At 40.5% G+C, this 8,674-nt stretch overlaps 1 pseudogene; it reads right to left on the reverse strand.

Moving 5' to 3' along the window:
* Positions 1-796: 796 nt before the first annotated feature.
* Positions 797-1,932, reverse strand: LOC125094197 (NADH dehydrogenase [ubiquinone] flavoprotein 2, mitochondrial-like; annotated as a pseudogene).
* Between the last annotated feature and the right edge of the window lie 6,742 nt (positions 1,933-8,674).

The raw sequence follows: 8,674 nt of genomic DNA on the forward strand, positions 1-8,674 counted from the left end.
CTGTTAAAGGAAGCTTCCACCTCACTAACCAGAACACACGTGGAGTGTTTTGCTCAGTCAGAGGAGAGATGACAAACCAGACTCCACCTAGGGGGGAGAGAACAGAATCACTGAGTCCCAAAACCTTGCCCTTTCCACAAAGAAAGAAAGTTTCCCCAAAGAGAAGATGAGGGTAACAATGTGATAGTTCTTTTCAAGTATTAAATGATGGTCCTATTAAAAAAAAAAAAAGGCCATGCAATTTATCCCACCGCTCATGTGTCCAGGGTCAGCACCCATGAGGGGAAGTCATGGGGTAGGGGGAGCGGGGTGGAGAGAGATTTGGAAACAAAGTCAGGGCTACTAGAAGTTAAGGAAAGACATGGAGTAGATTCTTCCTCACTCATTTCAGAAGAAGCCACCCTGCTAATGCCTTGCTCTTGGACTCGTAGGCTCCAGAACTGTAAGAGAATAAATTTCTTTTAAGACACTCAATTTGTGGTACTTTATTAAGGCAGCCCTAGAAAATCAATATAAAGCATCTAAAATCCCTGTACCTCTAAACTTACTGTTACATGAGAAAAATAAGCACCTGTTTATTTAAACTAAATCACTGGTTGAATTTTCTATTTCTTATAGTGGAAGGAAATCTTAGCTAAGTGATCCAGAAAGGGAAGAAAACTAAGTCATTAAGGAGGGCTGGAGATGGGTAACAACTGGGATAAGATGGTTGGGTCATGAATTTCAAATGCCAAAGACCTCCTTTTTTAAATAAAAGGTTTATATTTTATGTGACATCTTTGCAGTTGAATATGAATTAAAGACCTGCTTGCACACCAAAGCCAGGTCCTTTGGGTAGTTCAGTCAAAGAGGTAAGACCTCCAGCTGGCTCAAAGAGAAGTATCTGCTCCCTGGCTCAGGTTTTGGAATTATGTAGCCTTGAGCTCATCACTTTCTTCAATACCCTGAGGTGTCAGATCTTCATGATAGTTGCTATTTCTTTGAGCCATGGGTGCAGTTACATAGACCCTAAACATTCTACCACTGTAAGAGTGAAAAGTTCGTCAGGTATAATACCCCTAAATTTTTTCCTAGCTTTTTCTGAATGGCCTTCTATATGGATGGTGTCAGAGCTTTGAAGCATGCAAGGTATAGTAGGAGAACTGAATTTATACTTTCTAACTAGCTTTCCATTATACATTGTACAAAAAGTTGCTACTTCATATACTCTCACCAGAGATACTTGGAGAACTTCCACCTTATCCATGGCAGAGGTAGGCACCCATCCTCTCTATCTTTGGGATAAATCTAGGTCTGGAAGCACAGCTGCTGCTTTGTGCCCATCTGGATAGTTTGGGAGGCTTTTTGGTTTTTGTTGTTGTTGTTGTTTTTCTGTTTTGCTTTGTTTTACAATTCCTTCTATCCTCTTAGGTATTTTTGGAGTGAAATCAAATGGATCCTTAAGTCACCAATGATGAGGATTTGGAGAGGTAATATGGAAAGACCAAGGCCACAAAGAAAAATCAGGAGTAAGCAGACTTGAAAGACACCAAAGTAGGTGATAAAACCTGAGGGTAGGAGATTCCAGAAAGGGAAGGATTTGCTTGAAGGATGAAACATAATAGTCTAGAAGGATAATGATAGTCTGATAATTGATAGAATTCCAACACCATCTCCAAACTTGATGATAGATGAATGATGGGAAATCAAGTTCATTCAGCTCAAGAAAGCTCAAGTGAAATAGTGACTTTGAACTTGGATGATGGATGATACATCACCTTAAATTGTTATCACATGAATTATTCAAATAGTTAATACCCAGTAAAATTTAGGAGCCTAAATTATCTGAGTAAGTGAGTTTCAGGTTTGGAAGGGATTTTATATGTATTTAGTTCAAACTCACATCATAGTAAGGGTGCTTGTCCTAGAGTTTTCATCTCCAGTGGAAGGCATGACCCCAGCCTTAGAGTTTCCTTGGTTATGTGACTATATGTGAGAGAATAGAGTGAGGAGGAGAATGGTTGATGACGCATTGTTCTGAATGTGTTGATTCAGCAGATTATTTTTAAACACACCCAATTTAAATTCACATCCTTTCCTTCAGATTCCAGTACAAAGGGGGCCTTTTTCCAAAGAAAAAGCTCTTGTGACTATAAATATTCACTGACAAACTGGATACAGAATACATTAGGAAATAGGGTAGAATATCACAATTTGCTGGTGCTCCACAATTTGCAAAGGACAGTAATAAATGTTTGTTTCTAATACATCATTTCACTCTTTAATTTTTCTTGAAATACTACCATAGTCCTTCAGAAGGAAAAGGATGAAAAAGTTATACTTCCAAAGTGAGTATGTATTCTGCTCCCTGGCCTTTCAGAAGTCCACCATACCTGAGCTGTAACAGGATGAATGTTCTCTTTGCACTGGTGACAGTTATTGACTTATAACTAAATCTGACTAAACAAAGTACATTACTATTTTCCCCTTCTCCCTCTTCTATTAGAAACAAGAAAAACAAACAAACAAACAAACAAAAACCAGGGGTGTCTGGGTGGCTCAGTCAGTTAAGCTTTTGACTCTTGGTTTTGGCTCAGGTTGTGATCGCAGGGTGGTGAGATGGAGACCTCCTTGGGCTCCGCTCAGCCCAGAATCTGCTTGTCCCTCTTCCTCCCGCTGCTCACTCGTGCTTACTCACTCTCTCTCTCTATCACCTCTCCCCCTTTCTGTTACTCAAATAAATAAATAAATAAATAAATAAATAAATAAAATCTTTTTTTTTTAAAAGGCAACAAAAACGTAAAAACAAAATGATCTGAAAAGTGCTCACTGCCGGCAGCAGAAGCCTCTCTGGATTTGGCAATTTGTCCCCCTGATGTTTACTGCCTGATGCACACTAGCTTGCTAGATTTTGCAGAGCTAGGCTAAGTATGACAGACCTCTCTGACTATGAGTTGGAGAGCTTATAAGCTTATAAGCTCTCCAACTAGGTATTCATTTGAATTGGGGTTTTTCTGAAGAATGAAAAATAAGGTACTGATTAAGTACATGTAAATGATGTGGTGAGAAAACCCACCTGAGGCTACAAATGCCTCACTTTTGATTGAACAGGACATGTGTACCATGAAGGACTCCCAGAAATAACTCATTCTGAGCCACTCTCCTTGACTCTTCTTGAAGTATCAAGGGTTAATGTGATAAGACAAACAGCTCTGTTCATAGATAGTACTCATTCTCTGAAAAACGTATATTTTATGTTTTTAGGATCAAAAAGAATTATTCCAGAAGTGGTATTTTTCAGAAATATATGGTTCTCAAATGAAGTAAAGTAGCTGCGATATACAAAATCATACAATTTTCTTCACTTTTCTGTAGCTGAACATGGCTTACCAGCCCCAATTTTCATTGCAAACAGAAATACTTAATGGTATCATTTCAAGAAAACCTGATTCTTGTGGTTTACTCTTCAGGTTCTTTTGGCTCCTTTCTCTTCAGCTCAGAGATTACTCCCTCCCTTACTCCCAGGTGGCATCTGGATTTAGGGAAAGCTTATGTAGCTTCCCAGAATAAGTTGGTGTATAGTCAGGGTGTCTTGAGTCTGTGTGCTCTCATCTAAGATTAAAGAAAAACTTATTCTGACACTTGGTAAAATGTTAAGGGAGATTTTTATTGGACTATTGAAATAGGGGCTTGCATGAGGGAAGAGAAATGGGACTCAAGTCCAAATACAGTAAGAACGAGTGGGTATTATAGCCAAGGAGCAGGGCGAGGGGGGGAAATCACTAAGAGGACACATCAAGGATGGGGGATTCCCACTAAACTGACCAACAGGATTCTTGCAAAAGGAGGTCAAGGATGTATACATCAAAGTGGGGGAATAAGGAGCTTGATCAGATGTCATGGGTAAGGGTGACTCAGCAGGATTCTTTGTGAACACTGAGCTGGGCAGAACCAAGGGAGAGGTGAGGTTGGAAAGACAGTTCAGAGGAGCCTGACCAAAGCTGGGTCAAGAAGAGGCACAGTTCATCCTGCTAGTCTTGGGCCTCAGTCGCTGCCCTCCTAGCATCTGCTGCTGAGACCGTCAGCCCATGGCGTCCTCTGCTTCTCAGTCCATTCACTCTTTCTAAGCCCCTGCTGAAGTCTTTCTGCATGCTTCCCGGGACTCAGAAACTAATCTGCATTTCTACCTGACATTGGGGTGTTCAGAACTCTGGGGGTGCCTTCAATGTCATCCACATAGACATCCCCCATGAGCCATTGTTACTCTAACCTGGAAAACTTTGGGAGCTTCTCTTCAAGACTCCCATTCTCTTTGGCTACTTTTTGAAAAGCCAAGAGTTGTCCCTCTCATTCAAACCCCCCCACTATTTACCAAGGGTTTCCACTAGTGCGGACGAATAAGGAAGGAAAGAATTGTTCCAAACCTGCCAAACTTAACCTCAGATTTGAAGAGAAGAACTAGAAAAGCCCATAATGTAATTGGAATTGAGAAATGAAAAAAAAAATGAGAAAATAAGAACAATTATTTCTCCCTTTATGGAATGTTTTCCAATTGGAAAATTACCATCTAGGATTAACAGAAATCCCAAATGTAAAGGATAGTTCTGAATTAAATTCTACTGATATAGTTTTTTAAATGTATGGAGTAATGTTCCTTGATCCTAAACCATGAAGTAATTATCTCCACCGAATATTCTGCGTGTATAATTTCAGTGTATCACTGTCTGTAAGAAAAGGCAGAAATCTGAAGTAGAAAGAGTACTTGTTAAGATGTCCGGAGGTCTGGGATCTGTTTTAGTTTTGTCACTAACAAGCTGGGCAAATTATTGTACCTCTCTCAACCTTGGTAACCACATCTGCCAAATGATAGAGATCTGAATATGTAAGCTTCTTTTTTGTTGTGATACTTGATGACTCTTTTACTGGAAACTGGGCTCCCAGCTGGAGGCCAAGAACATGTGCACACGTCTGTGCATGTTCAGCTGGTGATCGTGGCAGCCAGCCCGCTGGCCATGGCAGGAAGACCCAGATGCCTCTTGGAAGAACTCATTGCGAAGGAAGACAAAGCTAGGCTCCAGAAGCCTGACTGACGGCAAAGCCTCAGTTGACAGAACAGTGGTTATTTTGAATGTGTGACAGTGTTTATCATTCTTGTCCATGTCTAAGTTCAGTGAAGGACTAGCTTATTGATTAATAATAAATTAAGAAAAACTGAAAGACGTGGTTCACTTTAAAAAAAAAACTAACTAAAAAGTATGGAGTCAAAACATACTGTTTAGTGATCTTCTAACAAATTGTCACCAAAGGAAAGTGGGCATTTTCAACATGCCAGAGGCAAAGCAGAATCGTGGCCCCCAGAAGCCCCCAATGTTGTTGCATTGGTCCTTGGAGAAAGCACAGCTGTGAGCAGAGAGGGCAGGACACCCACAGAACAACAGGTGCACCACATGGGACATCCGGTGATGCCCAGGAACTGGTTCCCAGCACGTGGCAGTTCCTGGCATGAGCACTGTAATTCCAGAGGATTCCCTTTCACCTCTGAAAGACTTTGCAGAGGTCAGAGGGCCTGAGTGAGAACAAACCTAGGGCATAAATACCACTTTCAACTGCACAACATGCATGTGCCCATCTTCCAGTAACAGAATCAAATTTTTCTTCAGGAAACCACCCCTACTTCCCTCTCAGGCTTAGTAGTTTGAATGCAATTGATCTTTTTCCCAGCTCCAGGAGGGTGGGCATGAGTCCCAGAAAAGGCTAATTGATAGATTCTGTCCTTTTGGCTGTGTGATTATATTATGGACTGGCATATAACCAAAGTCGGGCCATGAAATGAAAGTACAGGACTTCTACAGAATTATTTTGAAAAGAGACATTCTGGGATTATAAATGATGAGGAAAACGGAAGCCTGGACCTGCCAGAGATTGATATGTGGCAAAAAGACTCTCCCGTGAAAGAAACAAACACAGAGGAAACGGAGGCAAGAGTTGTAAAGAATTATGTGAAACTTGGAGACAAGGGAAAGCGTTAGGTAACATGTCCTTCCAGGGTTGAAGGCCTCCCAAAGATGGATCTCGGGAACAGAATTTGGTTTGAGTCACTCTTGTTGACTGATTAAAGATCCGGAAGTAGTGAGTCCCATGTTAACCCATAGATATTTGTCCAGTAGAGATGCAAGTGATGTCTGTCCAGTGGAACAGATCATCCTAAACATTTCAGTTTGTTGCTATGCTGTACGTTAGCCAGTTTACATGTCCCCCAGGAATCTTATTTTAGTATGCCTCTACTGAGTTGCCTATAAATGCCTAGCTTCTCAAATGATGTTTGGACCAGTTTTAATATCTTTATGTTTCTCTCACTAATTAACAAGTTAGGTAAAGTCTTTGACACATGGTTTATTTTATATTCACCTAAGAGTCATTTTTAAAGAGTACTTTTAAAAGAAAATTATACTTCAACACAGAGATGAAGGAATAAAAAAGTAAAAGGAAACAGAGAACAAGTCCTATCTACTTCATTCCAGTACCCAGACCCTGCTACTCCTACTTGTAGACTATACCATCATTTGAGTTGATATATTCTACATTTTGGCAAGCTAGTATGAGCTGGGTTTCTATTTTTTATATCCAAGATTCTGACACTCCGTTCCAATGTTTTTCCCCATACCACCAAGAAATTCTCCAACCAGCTGCATGTCCAGCAGTTCAACTCAATTCTGACACTATCTACCCCGAGATAGCATCAAATTCTACATTTGAAGGATTCAATTCCATGAGACTGCCCCCTACCCCAGATGCTAATCACAAGCCTAGATTGTTTACCTGAGCCTCTGAAGCACTCCTATAAGTTCCAATGTCCCCCTCCTAGCGTTTGATTACTTTGGAAGATTGGCTCACAGAACCCAGGAAACATTTTATTTTTACTACATCCCTGGTTTATATAAAAGGGTATAACTCAGGAACAGTCAGATGGAAGAGACCCACAGGGCAAGGTGTAGGGAAGCGGGTGCAGAGCTCCCATGCCCTCTCCAAGTGAGATACCCTCCTCAAATCTCTTTGTGTTCATCAATCTGAAAGTTGTCTGAACCCTGTTCTTTTGGGGTTTATGGAAGCTTTACTACATGAATATAATTGATATAAGTCACTGCCCACTGTTGATAGTTCCAACCTGTTGCCTCTCTCACCTCACTGGGGGTGGGGATGGGGGAGGGGCTGAATTTCCAAACTTCTAATCCCTGGGTTGATTCTCCGGGCAACCAGCCGCCATCATCAGAAATCCATCATCAGAAATCACCTCATTAACCTAACAAAGATACCTTTATGGCTGTCATCACTAGGGAATGAGGATGAAGACCAAATATTTGTTTCTTGTTATAAACCACAATATCACAGTATCCATAATAGTGGTGATAAATACTGGTGAGCTCTACTCCCAGAAAAAATGCAGTTTGATACCAATTTGAATATACAGTCTGGTGAGATCGAGAACTATAGGATTACATGTTAAAATAGAAATGTTTAGTCTTAATTTTAGCTGAGGTCCCCAAAACAATAGATACTTCATACCACCTCCACAGTGTGTCACCATTAAGGCTACAAAGGCAATTCTGAAAAATAGTTTTGTGACCCTTCACTGGTCATTAGCTTTAGCTTATTAAAAAAAAAAAAGGTTGGAGAGGCTGAGAAAAGTATGGAATACTGGAAGACTGTGCTATGGGGGATATTGTCACTGTGCTGTGAGCTCCCCTTTCAGGAGGCATAAGGAAAATCTGCCTTCTCTAGACCTCAAGTCAGGAACCACTCAGAGAGTGAAGTATGTGGGAAGCTATCGGAATCACAGCTGAGGATATAAGGAGCTTGAGACTGCCACTAGTTACTGGAGTGACAGAGAAGTAAAAGTGTAGTGGTTGCACTGGGGTTGGCAAGTGTTCCCAGAGTTTACTGGGGTAGAAAAAGGCATGAAGATTTCCTGTAGATTAGATGTGGATCATGCATGAGAAAGCTGGTTTCTTAGAAGTTTTCTTAAATCTTGTCTAAGAAGACTATCCAAAGGTCTAAGGAGACCTCAGCAGAAAGAATCCAGAAGGGTCTCATTAGGTCCCTAGTGGTAAAGGAAGGAGTCACAGCAATTAAATGAAACGGTCGCCCTCTCTTGTGCCAAATGGACCTCAGGCAAGAAATCATAGTAATTCTATAGTTCTTCACTTGGTCAGGACATGTTAAGTCTTAAACTGAGACTGCATTTGGGACAAAAGAGTAACCAGAAAATTCTTGGGCCTTGGTTTAAGTTTCATTTCAGAGAATGGGAAAGAGCTTTAAAAAAACTTTAAAGTAGGCTTGAATGACTTACACAGAAGGTAAATTAGGCTGTTTTCTTATGACATTCTGTGAGTCCTTCTTGGCTAATGTAATCTTTATGTATCTATGAAGTCTTTACATTGCCCTGATTATGACATGAAGGTTTCCTTTCTCAGTGAAACATTGCTGAAGTCAGGACATACCTTGCAATCAACATGTATGTTTAATGTTATGGAAAAGTATAACCTTTTTTTTTTTTAATTTAAAAAATTAAATAATTAAAAAATATGTTGTTCGGCTAATGATGAGCTGTAACAATGCACTGACCAAATATGCTTGAACATGTGTCAGCAACAGGCCTCTGGGGGAGAGGATGATATACGTCCTTGAAGACGAGCAG

The sequence above is a fragment of the Lutra lutra genome, chromosome 2 (assembly GCF_902655055.1).
Source record: "Lutra lutra chromosome 2, mLutLut1.2, whole genome shotgun sequence".
Lineage (NCBI taxonomy): Eukaryota > Metazoa > Chordata > Mammalia > Carnivora > Mustelidae > Lutra > Lutra lutra.